This window comes from Phyllobates terribilis, unplaced genomic scaffold (genome assembly GCF_046119375.1).
Source record: "Phyllobates terribilis strain yellow unplaced genomic scaffold, ASM4611937v1 Scaffold_694__1_contigs__length_805567, whole genome shotgun sequence".
Classification (NCBI taxonomy): domain Eukaryota; kingdom Metazoa; phylum Chordata; class Amphibia; order Anura; family Dendrobatidae; genus Phyllobates; species Phyllobates terribilis.
This window is the reverse complement of record NW_027363454.1, coordinates 328,726-343,530: the sequence shown is the minus strand read 5'-3', so window position 1 is coordinate 343,530 and position 14,805 is coordinate 328,726. Positions and strand designations below refer to the sequence as shown.

At 48.8% G+C, this 14,805-nt stretch overlaps 1 pseudogene; it reads right to left on the bottom strand.

Annotated features, from left to right (window-relative positions):
* Positions 1–12,964, bottom strand: part of LOC141236383 (translation factor GUF1, mitochondrial-like) — an 83,547-nt pseudogene extending 70,583 nt beyond the window's left edge.
* Between the last annotated feature and the right edge of the window lie 1,841 nt (positions 12,965–14,805).

Below are 14,805 nucleotides of genomic sequence, written 5' to 3'. Positions count from 1 at the left end.
GACAGTTTGCTGCCAATCAGTGGTGTGGACAGGGTTTTACAGAGCTTAGCATTTTGAGCAATGCTAAATCTGCAGCAGAGAAAACTGATTTTTATAAAACCAGCAGCCCTGTAAGTGACACATTGCTGGAATCTGGGTCTATGTTCCTATACCATTCTGCTATCAGATTATATAGCAATAACCTGTTGATAGATTCCTTTTTAACACCGTATTTACCATCTGTTTTCCCTATATGGCAGGTAAACAATGTGTTTCTTGCTGACAGGTTCCCTTTTAGGTTAAGTTCACACCATGCATTTTTGATGCTTAATAGGTCTGCCAGATATAGCAATGTGAATCTGGATGTGCTGTGCACATGATGCGGAAATTTCCTCTACGGATTCACATTGCAGTAAAAACCTCAGCATGATCGTTGTTTGGGTGTTTCCGTCGCGAATTCGCGCCCATTGACTTGCATTGAATCGCAGCAAACCCGCAGGTATAATATCTATACATGCGAATATGCTGCGTTTCAATGTAAGTCAATGGGCGCAAATTCGCGCTGGAAATGCGCTACGGGTGGTACCCGGGTCGGGAGAGGAGGACTACAACTCCTCTCATCCGATCGCCGCTCTCGCTGATAACGAGAGCGGAGTGGATGGGAGGAACAGTGGTCTGCTTCCCCAGCCCACGTGCCCACTGTAAAAAATCAAAGAAAAAATAAATAAACCTCTATACTCCCCTGTACAGCGACACCAATTCTGGGACTACTGAGGGGTGATATTAATAGCCACGAAGGGGGCTAGTATCCATGGCCCCTTCTCTGGCTATTAATATCAGCCCGCAGCTGTCTAGTTTAGCCTTTGCTGGTTAGATTTTATAGGGGGACCCCACGTCAATTTTTTTCTGGGGTCCCCCTGTAATTTAGTCAGTAAAGGCTAAACAAACAGCTGCGGGCTGATATTAATAGCCAGTAAACATTGTTGGCTAATGGCCCCTTCCCTGGCTACTAATATCAGTCCCCAGCAGTCGGCTTACCCTCTGCTGGTTATAAAATTGACGTGAGAGCACACGCCTTTTTTTTTTTTTTTTTTTTTATTTTGGCTCTGTGCCCACGATCCAGATGTAGCAGCGCTTTGGACTCATATTTTTTTGCTGCATCCAAAACTTTGCATTCTATTGAACGCAGGTAAATCCACATGTGTTCACTGAACAATGCGGATTTACCGCATTCTATACTTTCTAGTTGTCAAATTTCTGTTTCGGAGACTAGCGACTCCACAAGAGAATTTGACATGCTGCGGTCCAGAAAGACGTGCTGCATGTCAGTGTCCACGGGTAATCCACAGCCTCAGATGCATTCATAGTGGACATGGGATTTCTAGAGATTCCATCCACTATACTGTAACATCTGGACACTGCGGGTTTGACGCCGTATAACCACGCAGCGTCAAACCTGCAGTGGCTCCTGACCGTTGCCACGTACCCAAACTCGCCCACAGCACATCAATTTCTGTAGCCGACACGCTAGTCTCCGCTGCAGATTTTGACTGATTGAAGTGTCATATGCGGTGGATTCACATTTACCAACAACAAAAATAAGCTGTGTCCAAAGTGCTATTTGTTGCTCTTCATGGGGAAGTAGTGACTAACGAACCAGCTGTGAGATGTTAATTATGGCCAGGGAAAATGTTTGCAAATGGTACCTTCCCAGGCTAAAAATACCAGCTCACAGCAGCCGCATAAATTACATGATTAGAAATGCTAATGTAGATTGGGTGAATGGGACTAGTTGACACCTTGCTCTTTTGTTTGGTTATGACAAGGTGTCAATCAGACCTTTTCATGACCAAACCTAATTAAAGAGTTTAAATACACAAGCAGACACAGAGTAAACACTTTATCTGAATTACAACAGACACATTCTTTAATCATTCAAATGAACCAATATTCTCACCACAGTTCTGATGGTAATCTAAGGTTTAAGCAATGTCCCACCATATAACTTTATTTAGCTCCAAAAAGCATTCATTGATGTACAAAAAACGCTTTAAAAAACGCATTCAAAAACGCACCAAAAACACCCAGCGTTTTTCCTGCCAAGGAGATGCAGAAATGCTCAAGAAATTTCTGCTTCAAATCCTGATCGTGCGCACATACCCTTAAATGGACTTCGTTTGAACAGTCATCCTGTGCTGACAAAGTCCCGCCACTAGGGGCATCATGACGAAGGCCAATCCTTTAAATGCACCTTCCCACCTGCTTGTTTTTCATCTATCTCCACCCTTCCTCTTCTTTGACAGCTCTGGCTTCATAGAACCAGAGAAGGACAGAAAGAGAGAAAATCCAAGCAGGTGGGAAAGTGTATTTAAATTATTGTCCCTACCGTGGAGCACAGAGTGCCTTTTACTTGGTTTAAACATTCATTTTATGGTAAAAGAGTACCTTTTAAAGGGAATCAGTTTGCAGGTTCTTGCTTTTTAATCTGAGAGCAGCATGATGGGAGCAGATACCCTGATTCTTGGATGTGTTGCTTATTAGGCTGTGCGCTAATAAGTTTCAATACAATCAGTGTTTTATCAGCAGGAGATTATCACTGCCGGACATAAACCAGTCCAGCTAATCTGTGTAAACACACCCTCACCACTGATTGGCCGTTTGTTGACAATGTATAGTGTATACAGGAAACTGCCAATCGGGGTTTGCAGGTGTTGTTTAGCTCAGCATTCTGAGCACTGCTACATGTAAAGCAGAGAAAAAAGGGATTCTATCAAAACTGCACCAAGCAATCCAGTAAATGACACACCTGGAATCAGGGTCTTTGTCTCTACATCATGCAGCTCTGATTACATAGCAAAAACCTGCTGACAGATTCTCTTTAAGTAAAAGTACTTGAGATGCTTGTAAATGGTTTGGGCCTTGTTTGTTGGTGGTGATTTCATGCAATTTATGCTACTTTTTTTTTTTGTTTTTTGTGGAGGGACCTGTCTACTCTCCTAACATATATTAATAAATAATTATACACCACATGATTCTGGCTCCTGTTTCTTTAAAGGGAACGTGACAGCTGATGCATTCTGTTCATGTATCGAGCAGCCTGTATCAGAGGCCGACTGTATTATTTCAGCCATATACAGTTGTGCTCAAAAGTTTACATACACCGGCAGAATTTTTGCTTTCTTGGCCTTGTTTCAGAGAATATGAATGATAACAAAAAAAAACTTTTCTCCACTCATGGTTATTGGTTGGGTGAAGCCATTTATTGTCAAACTACTGCGTTTTCTCTTAATGACAACCAAAAACATCCTAATGACCCTGATCAAAAGTTCACATACCCTGGTGATTTTGGCCTGATAACATGCACAGAATTTGACACACATGGGTTTGAATGGCTACTAAAGGTAACATCCTCACCTGTGACCTGTTTGCTTGTAATCAGTGTGTGTGCATAAAAGCTGAGTGAGTTTCTGGGATCCAGACAGACTCTTGCATCCTTAATCCAGCCACTGACGTTTCTGGATTTTGAGTCATGGGGAAAAGCAAAAGAATTGTCAACGGATCTATGGGAAAAGGTAGTTGAACTGTATAACACAGGAAATGGTACAAAAAAATATCCAAGGAATTGATAATGCCAGTCAGCAGCGTTCAAACTGTGATTAACAAATGGAAAATAAGGGGCTCTGTAAAAACCAAACCACGGACAGGTAGACCAACAAAAATTTCGGCCACAACTGCCTGGAAAATTTTTCGGGATGCAAAGAAAAACCCACAAATAACATCAGCTGAAATTCAGGAATCTCTGAAAACTCACGGTGTGGTGGTTTCAAGATGCACAATAAGGAGGCACTTGAAGAAGAATGGGCTGCATTACCAAAAGAAAGCCATTACTGCGCAAATGCCACAAAGTATCTCACCTACAATACGCCAAACAGCACAGAGACAAGCCTCAAAACTTCTGGAACAAGGTAATTTGGAGTGATGAGACCAAAACTGAACTTTTTGGCCACAACCATAAACGTTGTGTGGCACCCCAGGGGTCTGGTTTCCACAGTAACAGCAATGTTATGTCTGAGAGCAGGTGGGAGGTCTCTTGGTCAGGAATCCTATGTATGCCACACCTCCTGCCCAGTCCTGGGAGGGGAAGAACTTCCCCTATATAAACCTGGGCTGAGGCAGGGTTAGTGAGTAGAGAAGAAGTAGAGACAGAGAAGCAGATATAGGAAAAGAACATCAGGAGCTCTGTGGGAGCAGTGCTACAAGGAGTCAGGGGCTGGCAGCTGCAGAGCTCGCCCTGACTGAGAAGTTATCACCGGACCCGGAGTCCGAGGCTGTGGGGACTAACTCCTATCCAACAGCAGAAACCGACCGGCAGGGGATTGCAGGTCCTCTGGCCCAGAAACCCGAAGGCACGGTCACACGCGTGGGACCAGCACCGCCGTCGTGGAGCGGAAGCTACTAGAAGGCCCCGAGTCACCGGCCATACGGGTGAGCACCACACGGTACACTCAGGGACGTGGGCTACTTATACCCGCCTCTAGCAAGGTAGCCAGAAGAGTATCGTTAGTTTGGGAGGCCTACAACTCCGCCTGGCCAGGGGAGATCCCATCTGCTCAAGGACTGACCAGGCCCCAATCGCTAGCCAGTACTCCGGGAGGGTCTATCTTTGTCACCAGTAAAGACCCTGAACTACACCGTACCGTCTCCGAGTGGTTCCTGCTACCCCCATCATCCACGTCGGCTGCCCTGAGGCCATACCCCTCCCGTTGGGGGTTATACTATCACGCTGCATAATCCTACCACCGGCCTCAGCGGTCTGCCCTGCAGCAGCAGCTCCTTAGCTGTACTCAACAGGTGGCGTAGTCGTCCAACATCTACCGCTAATACAGCGCCACTTAGTCTGACTCCCTGGGCACGGACCGGATCACCGCCACGAGACTACAACCCTCAAAAGATCCGGCTCCGGGTAAGCTCCCGCGTGCGCAACGCAGTGCGACACAGGCCCAGGGGCGCGTCAACTTTTGGCGTAGTCGGCAGGATTTCATGCCCGCAACCACCGGGTACTGCGTGCCTGAAAAAGACTGTTCAAACTTACCTGTGGTGAAGATTCCCGCCATCCGGCGCCATCTTCCGCTTCCTTCCCGCCATCGGTGGAGTTTTCCCGCCATCCGGCGCCATCTTCAGCCTTCTTCCCGCCATACGTGGAGTTTTCCCGCCATTGGACGCCATCTTGAGGACGCCGCGCGGGAAGAAGAGGGGCGTGGACTCCGAAAGCGCGCGAGAACTGAAGCCCCGCCTCACGTCCGGACGTTGCGTAAGGTCCTGGAAGGAGCCCAGCAGATGCCGACGTCACAGGAGCGCGACGGAAGGTCCTCAACCCTGACGATCCACTGCGGAGCCGCGGCCTACGGAAGAGGATCATCGCAAGGTAGGCCACGGTCCACTAGGGGGGAGAAGGATGCCGGATACGGAGGAGAGCTTCACCGCTTCAACCCCCGCCAGCGCCACCGCTGTTGCGGTCATGCCTTTCACCATGCCCTATATCCCGGGGGCAGCCTGGCTACCCCAGTACTCAGGGGAGTCACATACCCTGCATGACTTTAGAGAAAAGCTGGATAGCCTCTTCCAGGTGTACCCCCTCACAGAGGAGCAAAAAGTGAGCATCCTGGTGGCCCAATTAACCGGGGCAGCCCAAAGGGAGGTAAAGTCCTGGCCACCTGGGGGGAGGACTGTCGCAGGGATACTAACCCGGCTGAGGGACACCTTTGATACCCGCACCTCAGCCGAGATCAAGCTTAGATTCTACGGGTGCAAACAGCGGGCACATGAGAGTATAAGGGACTATGCCCTGAACCTACAAGAGGCCCTGAGAGCCATTAAGCAGACCGACCCTGACGGCGTGGGAGACGAGGACAGGCTGTTGACTGAACAATTTATAGAGGGTTTATATTGCAATGCCCACCGAACCCAGTTGCGGGCAATGGCCTTACAGGACCCTCATCTGGGATTTGCACAGTTCAAGGACAGAGCCATCCGGGTGCTTCGAGAACCGGCACCAGGTGGCGTTGTGACCCCCAGACGCCCCACTACCACTTACCACCAGGAGGCGGCGCCCTTGTCGGCAGGGCCTGTGGGAGCTGATGCGCAGGCTTTGAACAATGACCCGGCTCCAGACCTGCACCATCAGGTCCAAGAGCTAGCTAAAAGCGTTGCTGCGCTAACCCGAACTGTGCAGTCTTTACAGGTTTCCACTCCAGGGAAGATCCAGCTGGCATCCGGACCGGAGGACATCCCGTGGCGTCGACCAAGGAGGACCCCACCGGCCAGAGGAAGACCCAGCGACCGATACAACGAGGACGGACGACCCATCTGCCGCCGCTGCAATCAACCCGGACATATGGCAAGGTACTGTCCTTTAAACTGGCACAACCTGGGGTAGAGGGCCAACCCCCAGGAAAAAGATCACCAGGCCCATCGAACTGGCGCGACAAATATGTGGGAGGACGTCCAGTCTTACCCGTGGTACTGGATGGCATTCCTATGAGTGCCCTACTGGACACCGGGTCACAGGTCACCACCATCCCGTACGTGCTCTTCAAGCAGTACTGGAATGACTCGGATATCACCCGCTACCCTGACGACGACTTGAGTATCATCGCCAGCAATGGTCAGCCCGTGCCACAGATTGGATTTAAAGAGGTGACCATTAAAATCGGTAGAGTCGAACTGGCAGCACAGGGACTGATCATTGTAGACATTGACAAACACGAGAGTCACCCAAAGATAACTCTAGGAACTAATGTAATTGAAAATTGTCTTGCAGAGGTGATTTTCCTTTTACAGCAGGTTGCCAAGAACGCCAGCTCCGGCCAGCAGCGAGTGCTCCAGAAAGAGATCCGGGCACTGATGCGACGGCAACAGCTAGAACTCTCCGGTGGTGAGATTGGTAGCGTGCGAATGTGTGACCCTTTCCCTATTGCCATGCCCCCGAAAAGTGAAATGATGATTTGGTGCCGGGCAGCTATTGGTCTGAGAGGTAGAGATTACCAGGCAATGGTAGAACCAGTTTACTCAGACAGTAGGCCCACCATTTTGACAGCACGGGGGGGTGGTCAATGTACGCCATGGGAGGGTGCCCGTTCGCATAATAAATATCGGGAAGAGGGAAGTGTACCTGCCCCGGTATGCCACGCTAGCCAAATTGTATACCATCAATCAAGATTCCATACAGTCCGTAGAACCCTTGCCTCCATCTTCCCCGGAGGAAGGTAACGGCTCTCAGAAAACAATGGAGGACTGGTGTCAGCAACTACATTTGGGTACTGACTCCACTCCCTCACACCAGAAACAGGGAGTCTATCGGGTGGTTCAAGAGTACGAGAGAGTGTTTAGTAAACACCCGTTAGACTTCGGGCGAGTCAAGGGGGTAGAACACCGCATCCCCACGGGAGACCATCCTCCCATAAAAGAGAGGTATCGACCCGTACCCCCTGCATACTACCAACACGCCAAGGGGATGCTTAGAGACATGAAGGAGGCTGGGGTAATCAGGGATAGCTGTAGCCCCTGGGCAGCTCCACTAGTCTTAGTCAAAAAGAAAGACAACACCATGAGGATGTGTGTAGATTACCGGAAAATCAACCGTATCACACACAAGGATGCGTACCCCTTACCAAGGATAGAGGAGTCTTTGGCTGCTTTAAGATCTGCTAACTTCTTCTCTACCTTGGATCTCACTAGTGGGTACTGGCAGGTTCCTGTAGCAGAGGCGGACCGGGAGAAGACCGCATTCACCACCCCGATGGGACTTAGCGAGTTTACCTGCATGCCGTTCGGACTCTGCAATGCACCAGGAACCTTCCAACGATTAATGGAGTGCTGTCTGGGCCACAGAAACTTCGAGACGGTCCTGTTGTACCTGGACGATGTCATCGTATATTCCAAGACGTATGAGGACCACCTGAAACACCTGGCGGAAGTGTTCGAAGCTCTGGCAAGCTACGGCCTAAAGGTGAAACCCTCCAAGTGTCACCTCCTGAAACCAAAGGTGCAGTACCTGGGACACGTGGTGAGCGCTGATGGAGTGGCTCCCGACCCTGATAAGATCACCGCAATTAAGGAATGGCCAAGTCCCTCCAGTGTAAAGGAAGTGCGGCAGTTCCTCGGGTTGGTAGGCTATTACCGCAGATTCATCCCCGGTTTCACCAAAAAGGCAGCTCCTATGCAGGACCTCCTGATAGGTCAGTCCCGGAAGGCCAAGAACCAGAAGCCACCCTTCAGATGGGAGAAGTTAAAAGAAGAGTCCTTCCGCCAGCTGAAGATGGCCCTCACGGGGGATGAAATCCTGGCGTACCCTGATTACAGCCAGCCCTTTATCCTCTACACCGACGCAAGTAACATCGGGCTAGGAGCCGTACTGTCCCAGATCCAGCAGGGGAAAGAACGAGTAATCGCTTACGCCAGCCGAAAACTGCGACCCACCGAAAGAAACCCTGAGAATTACAGCTCATTTAAGCTAGAGTTCCTGGCAGTGGTGTGGGCAGTCACCGAACGCTTTAAGCACTACCTCGCTTCTTCCCGGTTCACCGTGTACACGGATAACAACCCGTTGACACACCTGGACACGGCAAGACTCGGTGCCCTAGAGCAGAGATGGATGGCCCGTCTGTCCAACTACGAGTTCACAATCAAATACCGGGCAGGACGCTCCAATACCAACGCGGACGCCCTGTCCAGGATGCCAAACCTACCGGACGTAGGAGAAGATCCAGAGGGACTGGAAGAAGTCGAACTCCCCGCGTTCCACCGTCATGGGACTATCCAGTATTCCCATCCTTTAAGGAGTAAGCAAGCCGCTACGTTTAACCCCTTGCCTCACTACAACTGGGAGGAAACGCAAGACAGTGACCCTGCCGTCCGGCTGGTGAAGGAGATGCTGACTCGGCCAGAGGCTCGCCTTGACCCAGACGCTCCGGAGGAAGCCAAGCAACTGTGGGCTGAGAAGAGTCGACTGTTCCTTTACAAGGGGAAGTTGTGCCGCAGAATGGTTAACTCCCGGACGCATGAACTAATCTGGCAAGTAGTGGTGCCACGGAGAGACGCAGCCATGGTGATGGAAGCATACCACGACGGGGCTGGACACTTCGGATGGAAGAAGCTGGAGTTCCTGCTGCGTGGGCGGTTCCACTGGGTAGGCATGAGGGGAACCATCGAGAGGTGGTGCAGAGACTGTGGCCCGTGCAACCTAAGAAGGAAGGACCGTGCCAGCCAGAAGACTCCCCTGCAGTCCATCGTCACCCGGCAGCCGTTGGAACTGGTAGCCTTGGATCATGTAAAACTGACCCCAAGCAGAAGTGGCTACGTCTACGCGATAACCATTGTGGATCATTACTCCCGGTTCTTGGTTGTCGTCCCCGTTAAGGACTTAACGGCTCAAACAGCAGCTAGAGCCTTCCAGCAGCACTTCTGCCGTCCACACGGGTACCCGGACCAAGTGCTGACGGACCAGGGACCTGCCTTTGAAGCGGAGGTCTTCCAGGAATTCTGCAATCTGTATGGCTGCCGGAAGATAAGGACGACACCCTATCATCCGCAAACTAATGGACTTTGTGAGAAAATGAACCAGGTGGTAATGGATCTCCTGAAAACGTTGCCCCTGGAAGAACGCAGTCTGTGGCCTGAGAAGCTGCCCGATCTGGTGGACCTATACAACCACATCCCGGTAGGTTCCACCAACTGTACCCCGGCTTACCTAATGAGGGCGAGACCTGGTAAGTTACCTGTTGACCTGGAAATGGGAGTCCTGACACCCGAGGACACTTCACCAGAAGCAGACTGGGACACAGAGAGGCAGCAGCAGTACCGGAAAGTACAGGAGAGCGTGGAGCGAAGTCTCTGTCAGGCTAGGGAAAGACAAGAGAAAACTTACAACCAGTATGCTCCCGCTGTTCCCCTGGTACCCGGAGAGCAGGTCTTGAAGAGGAAAAGACGGCTCCACAAGTTGGACGACCAGTGGGAGAAGGACCCGTACACCGTACTGCCCTCAAGCCACGAGAACCCGAAAGTCTGTACCATCAGTAAAGACGGAGGGGAGACCATAGCCATTGTATCCCGGGATCACCTGAAGAAGTGTCCTGAACAGCTACGGAACCCTGAAGAGGAACAAGAAGACCATCGACCCGTAGAGGAAAGGGAAGATATGGTTAGTACTGTGCTCGGAGACTTCCATCGGTCCTGGACTCAAGTCAATGGTGCAGTTGTGGTACCCGTCCTCACGTTCCTCCAACCAGCATCCCAAGTGCCTACGGAGCAACAGGTAGAGCTGGAAGAGCAGCCGGTCCAGGAGGCAGAAGACTCCACACAAGCAGAACAGGAGGATCAACCCTCTGCTTATAGTGAGCCTGCCGTACCCCTAGTGAGCCAAAGAGCCGGTAGACAGCTGCCCAGTTTACCCTTGACAGCTCCTACACCCTGTAGTTCAGGGCTAGACAGTCAGCTCCGTAGGTCCACTAGGGCCACTAGAGGCCAGTTACCCGCACGTTGGAGGATTTGAAGTGTATAAATTGTTTTATTTGTGGTTACCTGTTTTTCTTGTTGCTTGTGTATAATTATGTGTTTCTAGTTATTTATAGGAGTCCTTGGTGGATTTACCGGGAATCCTTGTACATGGTTGGAGCGTAACCTAGGAATGGACTAAAGACTGTTAAGGACTCGGGGCAGGACAGACCCCTACCTGGTTACGTCTCCCTGTTTTGGTGAAATGGACACCTTGCTTTTCTTCAAAAACTGCACCCGGTTGCGGACACGCCGTGACCATCTTTATATGTTTTTCTTATTGTACTGTTATTGTTTATACCTTGTTATGTTTAAAAATATGTTTAGTCCCGGAGTACTAAATTTCACTAGGGGGGAATGTGGCACCCCAGGGGTCTGGTTTCCACAGTAACAGCAATGTTATGTCTGAGAGCAGGTGGGAGGTCTCTTGGTCAGGAATCCTATGCATGCCACACCTCCTGCCCAGTCCTGGGAGGGGAAGAACTTCCCCTATATAAACCTGGGGCTGAGGCAGGGTTAGTGAGTAGAGAAGAAGTAGAGACAGAGAAGCAGATATAGGAAAAGAACATCAGGAGCTCTGTGGGAGCAGTGCTACAAGGAGTCAGGGGCTGGCAGCTGCAGAGCTCGCCCTGACTGAGAAGTTATCACCGGACCCGGAGTCCGAGGCTGTGGGGACTAACTCCTATCCAACAGCAGAAACCGACCGGCAGGGGATTGCAGGTCCTCTGGCCCAGAAACCCGAAGGCACGGTCACACGCGTGGGACCAGCACCGCCGTCGTGGAGCGGAAGCTACTAGAAGGCCCCGAGTCACCGGCCATACGAGTGAGCACCACACGGTACACTCAGGGACGTGGGCTACTTATACCCGCCTCTAGCAAGGTAGCCAGAAGAGTATCGTTAGTTTGGGAGGCCTACAACTCCGCCTGGCCAGGGGAGATCCCATCTGCTCAAGGACTGACCAGGCCCCAATCGCTAGCCAGTACTCCGGGAGGGTCTATCTTTGTCACCAGTAAAGACCCTGAACTACACCGTACCGTCTCCGAGTGGTTCCTGCTACCCCCATCATCCACGTCGGCTGCCCTGAGGCCATACCCCTCCCGTTGGGGGTTATACTATCACGTTGCATAATCCTACCACCGGCCTCAGCGGTCTGCCCTGCAGCAGCAGCTCCTTAGCTGTACTCAACGGGTGGCGTAGTCGTCCAACATCTATCGCTAATACAGCGCCACTTAGTCTGACTCCCTGGGCACGGACCGGATCACCGCCACGAGACTACAACCCTCAAAAGATCCGGCTCCGGGTAAGCTCCCGCGTGCGCAACGCAGCGCGACACAGGCCCAGGGGCGCGTCAGTTGCATTTGGAGAGAGGTCAACAAGGCCTATGATGAAAGGAACACCATTCCTACTGTAAAGCACAGAGGTGGATTGCTGATGTTTTGGGGATGTGTGAGCTACAAAGTCACAGGAAACTTGGTAAAAGTTGAAGGAAAGGTGAATGTGGCATGTAATCAGCAAATACTGGAGGCAAATTGCACTCATCAGCCCGGAATCTACGCATGGGACGTACTTGGACGTTCCAACATGACAATGATCCAAAACATAAAGCCAAGTCGACCTGTCATTGACTACAGTAGAACAAAGTGAAGGTTCTGGAGTGGCCATCTCAGTCTCCTGACCTCAATATCATTGAGCCACTCTGGGGAGATCTCAAGCGCGCAGTTCATGCTAGACAGCCCAGGAAATTACAGGAACTGGAGGCTTTTTGCCAAGAAGAATGGGCAGCTTTACCTTCTGAGAAAATAAAGAACCTCATCCACAACTACCACAAAAGACTTCAAGCTGTCATTGATGTTAGAGGGGGCAATACATGGTATTAAGAACTGGAGTATGTGAACTTTTGATCAAGGTCATTTGGATGTTTTTGGTTGTCATTAAGATTTAAAAAGAGAGAAAACACAGTAGTTTGACAATAAATGGCTTCACCCAACCAATAACCATGAGTGGAGAAAATTTTTTTTTATCATTCATATTCACTGAAACAAGGCCAAGAAAGCAAAAATTCTCCCGGGGTATGTCAACTTTTGAGCACAACTGTATGTTTAACTCTGAAACTTTAAAGTCTGCTGGGGACTGAGCTGCCAGTTGCACCTCGCCCGCTGCCCTGGATTGACAGGTGTCTCCGCGAGCTTGTATAGGCAGAGACCTATCAATCCAGTGAAGCGGTTGTGGAGAAGCCACCAGGCACCAGCCTGTCCGACTATTCTCCAGCGCGGCATTGTTCCTGGTGGCTTTTAATGTAGTTTTTTTTTCTCTGAAACGCCTTTCAGAGCTAAACATACCTGGCTGAGATCATACAGCCAGTGGCTAATACATGCTGCCCTTGTATAGGGCAGCATGTGTCACCTGTCGGGTTCCCATTTTAAAACTCTCCATTGCGGTTTCTTCTTCAGAACGTCTTACCTTGTTTCTCCACAGTTAATACAGAGGAGCAGCCCTGAAGAAAGAGAACGACTGATCAAGCAACTTAATGAAGAATTGCGGTTAGAAGAAGCTAAACTGGTGCTACTTAAAAAGCTCCGCCAGAGTCAGATCCAGAAAGAAACTGCACCACGAAAGGTTAATTTAATTTTCAGCCTTAGATGAGGGCAGCTAAATTCCACATTGGGTCAGATCTGTAATTGATCCCATTCAGAATTAACCCCATAACCTGTGATGCATATTTTTATGGTAGATCGTGGTATGGAACAGGCTCAGAAACGCAGTCCGCTCCATATCATGCAGATGCCGGCTGTGTTATACAGTCGACATCTGCATATAGCAGCAGAGAATTAGCTATGATTGCTGCTGTTTTTTTTTCTCTGAATTAAAAGGCAGCTATTGATTATGGTCAGCGACATTTAAATATGCTGGTGGCCAATGTGCTCATACTTTTTCCAATCCCACCTACATCGTGATTGCAGGGGGCAGATGGTTTACCATGGCAGCCTGGGGCCTCCCGATAGAAATACCAAATGGCAGAGGCCTATGAAGCCCAGTCATAGGAGAATGTTGCTGACACTATATAATTCCATACATTAGTATTGCTGTATATGCCATAAGCAATCATGCAATCGCAAAATGAAATCCTAAAAAAAAATAAAAATGTAAGAAATTATTTTAAAAAATATAATATATAATACACATGGGTGTGTATCTGTATGGTTTGTAGTGTCTGTGAAAGTCAGATCATAATATAAAATTATATAGCCTGTAACACTGAAAAAGAAAAAAAAATGGAATTGCTCTTTTGTTGGTTGCCATTTTTCTACACATACTTCCCCAAGAACGGCAATAAGTGATTAAAAATGTTGTATGCACCCAAAAATGGAATTTTTTAAAACAAGTCCTCATATACAGTACAGACCAAAAGTTTGGACACACCTTCTCATTTAAAGATTTTTCTGTATTTTCTTGACTATGGAAATTGTACATTCACACTGAAGGCATCAAAACTATGAATCAACACATGTGGAATTATATACTTAACAAAAAAGTGTGAAACAACTGAAAATATGTCATATTCTAGGTTCTTCAAAGTAGCCACCTCTTGCTTTGATGACTGCTTTGCACACTCTTGGCATTCTCTTGATGAGCTTCAAGAGGTAGTCACCGAAAATGGTTTTCACTTCACAGGTGTGTCCTGTCAGGTTTAATAAGTGGGATTTCTTGCCTTATAAATGGGGTTGGGACCATCAGTTGTGTTGTGCAGAATTTTTGATGCCTTCAATGTGAATGTACAATTTTCATAGTCATGAAAATACAGAAAAATCTTTAAATGAGAAGGTGTGTCCAAACTTTTGGTCTGTACTGTAGAAGGAACAATGGTACACCATAACCCTGCAGATTCATCTTGACAGGTTATGTCTACCCCAAAATGAATGCCTCAAAACAAAACTCCCTTTACTTAATCACGCTCACCCCGTTTTTCAGTACATGAAATGGTAGTGTTAGGACGAGTTTCAATTTTGAACACCACCAGTCTAAAACAAGTCATCAAATGGCTATGTAAATGGAAAAATTAAAAAAAAATTGTTCCTTGACAGAGTAAAAAATGTAAAGTTGCCTGGTAATGACTGAGTGAAAAATCTAGCCCTCCTTATGTACATCCTAATAAATGTTAGGCTAATTCTACTGTAGTAATGACTTGCATGTTCTTCTGGCAGGTACCATCATGTATTGGTGGCACTGTTATTCCTCCCCCTTTAGTACAAAAGTGGGCAACAGACACCAGGCAA